Raw genomic sequence first — 3,813 nt, 5'->3', positions numbered from 1 at the left:
CAGCTCGTGCTTTATAATACAATTTATATCAATTAGTACCTACATTATATTCGTCTTTAATAACTTTTGAGCAACTCATAAATCAAAAGTAGCGTAGAATAAAACAATATTATCCCTTAACTTTTTATCTTCAACAAAATGAGTCATTAAAACACAATACTACAATTAATTATTCTTATATAGGTGCATATTATAAAATAAAGATGCACTATATTAAATATATAATTTTTGTAATGCTTCGAGGTCAATGAAGAAATTTGCCAATGAAAAGTATTACTGTGAAAGTTATCGTATTTACTGCCGCGTTTTATTACAGAAGCAGGAACTAATAGAAAACTGAGTTCGGTATTCGCATATTTTGCTAATTATGAAGCGATGCTATGATAATAACTCTGTTTCCCAGTAGTTTCGGCATGGCAGCCTTTCTAGTGTGTAGGCATAGTGTTTGAGGCATAATGCCGCTGTGATTGGCTAATAATAAAATACAACTCAACTTCAGTTGGTTATCAGATAAACAAAGCTAAACAAAGCCAAAGAAAATGTGCGCCCTCATTATTGTTTGTGAATACGGGTGAACCTGTTTCACAAGTTTCCATTAATTTTGATTGGACAGTTATCGTATTAAACAGCTAAAGTAGATAATGCTAATTTTATTAATAATTATATGGATAAGATTATATTTATTTAGATTAGAGTGTTGCTTTTGTATTTGGTCGGATTTTTTAACGAGTTGCTCAAAAGTTGTGCTCTAAACGTTTAAAACATCAGTAATCTTCTAATCTTCGTCTCCGCTTTGGTTATTGTGGAATGGAAAGGCTTAGTCATGGCTAGAGTTAATAATGTTAAAAAGGCTTTTATTATAATTTAAGTACATTGTCCCATCATTGGACACGAGTTTCCTCTACTACTGCGAAGACTTCTAATAATTATCTTAAAAATAATATAATATAAATAATATAATAAATAATATAAGCTCAAAACCCATGACCAATATAAATCTTAATAATGGATAAAAAATGAAACTCTACCTTCACAAATATTTATGACAAGACCATTATTAAGTCTTAATTATTACATTACCTATACATATTTATGTTATTATAACTACACGTGCGACTGTAGGATGTATTTATCATATCATAACAATAACGTTTATTTATATTTATTTTTCATCATGAAGATAAATAAATTGTTGGACCAATGAAATATACTAATTCATCTTACCCACCATTTTATACAACGAACATTATCCTAACTCATAAAACACTTTAGTAATTAAATATACAATTTAAAGCAAGATGAAGACATTTTAGTAATCAATAATTTAAGGAATCTATATAACCTTTAAGTAAAAAAATAAATAGAAAAATGGCGCGAGAAGCGAATAAATCAGCTAAGTTGGCCGAAATGTTTTATCAACCGAATTACTTTACCTGACTAAAAAAATCCAATGAGAAAAAAAAAATTTCAATTATAACAGAGCACGCTGATTACTTATTATCACTTGCCCTGAGCAACGCAATCACGGTATGATTTAGACGTTAATAGTACATACAAAGGAGCAATCTGTCTTGATTATGTTTAACTGTGACTCTGGATGCGGCAATAAATTAGATGTTAATCAGAAACAGGTCGTTTGGCCGTGCCCAGCACGTATGTACGTCAAGCCCGCCACTTTATCCTTTGGCAATCGCGTGACTTCTCTACTGACACCCGCCTAAATTCATTGTCTGATCTCACTTATTTCTGCAAGTACGATTGTTAACTGTCTAAGTTTGGTTGGTTTGAACGTACTTTAAATACACGAGCTTTGCGGTTAGTTTACAGCTACAACGAAATCCCTCTTTCTTCTTGTGAGAATATTTTTATTTTATGTTTTCTATACGAGTGTCCACGCTCCTGCTGGATGTATCTAATTTACTTACGTACATAATACATATTGAAACACGTTTTCCAATTAACTGCTGCTTATAAAGTTGTTTGAGGATTTACGTCCAGGATAGATCGGAAATGCGAGATCTAAGAATATTTGTTCTGACTTAATCTAGTTTGTAGCGTGAGTATAAAATTCAATTTCACATGCACATTTTCCCATAGGACGCTGCTGCGTAAATATATTTTGTAAGTTTAAACATTTCTAAATAAAAATACGCCAGGTAATGAACCTTTGAGGTTTTGAACCGTCGATTACAAATTGAGTTGTTATCATTACTTTTCGCTGATTTGTAAATAAGGTAGATATATATAGGTGATAATAGAATAAACAATGTTAGAGGTAACTGCAAAAGTTAGGAAATTTCCGAATTTTGCGAATCTGTGCATCGATCTGTTCAAAATCAAAAACAATTAACAGCTGGGCGGACTCACCAGAATAGATCTTATATTTTTGTTTATTCTATTGTTTTATATGCATACTGTTCCCTACACCATCAGACGGATTACTAATGCATTAAGTATACGAAAAGAAGAAAGCTGAGCACAATACTAGAGGAATCATTGATGCGTTGATGGTCTTTAGGGATATAGGTAACTGAATAATAGAACTGTTATGGGTCTCTTCCTATCAATAACGGCTAACAAGAAATTATTAGTATAAAAATGTTTAGATATTTATTTATACTTTTATGTCAAAGAATGAATAATTAATTAAAGAAATAATTGTTTATTCACGTTATACGTACTTACAAATCGTGACCATACGAGCTTAGAAAATCATATCGACACACAGACACTGTAATCCTTCTGCATATATTTTTATATTAACCTTCAGCTGTCAGACGGATAAATAAATCTCATCATCTATTGTAATTGCTTAGCGTTGATAATTATATTTTAATGATATTACATATATTACTTAACTCTTATACACTACATTATTAAAAGTCATAAATGTTGACATAAATTTATGACTACTTAATATTTTACGATATCGCACGACCTTGACAACATGACGTATCGTGTATGAAAATGAAACATAGGGAACAATTATTATTCATAGTATAATATAGAGGTGTAGAAACTGTTGTAGTGGTATGAAGTTTAATTTTTATTGCCCAGTAATCACTTAAGAAAACAATTTAAATTACTTACTATGCTATAATAATTTTTTTCTGATAGTCTAATTCTTTTGGGCGTGATTTCAAAGTTACGCCGTCCATTCGAATACGACCTGTCAGGAATGCATTCTCAGCGGCCAGAATATACCATCTACAGATAACTAGTAATTAGGAGACGCACCTATTAATAGATGTAACTCAGTTTCGCCCATAACTGCAATATCAGTTGAGACGCTGTTAAATTATAGTAAGCATTTTGAAATTGTCGCTATTTAATAAACACATATATAACAACATCACAAATGATATCGTACAGTATCGCACAGTTTATGATGGATTTTGATAGTTGAGTTTCGTTTATGAACCTAGCTTAAGTTTTGGTAGTTGTTTTGCTTTATCGTCAAAACTAACGATAAGTGAGAAAAAATACAAGCGTAACTTCTATAATCAGCGGTGTTTACATTTTTGTTTTATCGTGACGAAAGTCCTTTATTAGGACCGCCCAGCTTTCTTGGGAGTGACTGAGCGGTTATGTTGGGAAAACAGTTGCCGCTCGGTTTTGACGGGGACCTTCGGGCGGCCGCCGGGCCGAGTCCCTGACCCTATATTTGAATATAGTGTAAATCTACGCACGGCTTACTAACTAAAACTCCGCGGTGGCCTCTTCGGCGCTTTAGGAACGGCTGCGGGCTCCCTCCAACGGAAAAGTCTAAGTCTTCGTCCAGCCGCCCGTGCGCGGTACCGCCTCCTATACGAG

Source organism: Manduca sexta, chromosome 27 (genome assembly GCF_014839805.1).
Source record: "Manduca sexta isolate Smith_Timp_Sample1 chromosome 27, JHU_Msex_v1.0, whole genome shotgun sequence".
Lineage (NCBI taxonomy): Eukaryota > Metazoa > Arthropoda > Insecta > Lepidoptera > Sphingidae > Manduca > Manduca sexta.
Note: the sequence above shows the minus strand (reverse complement) of the source record.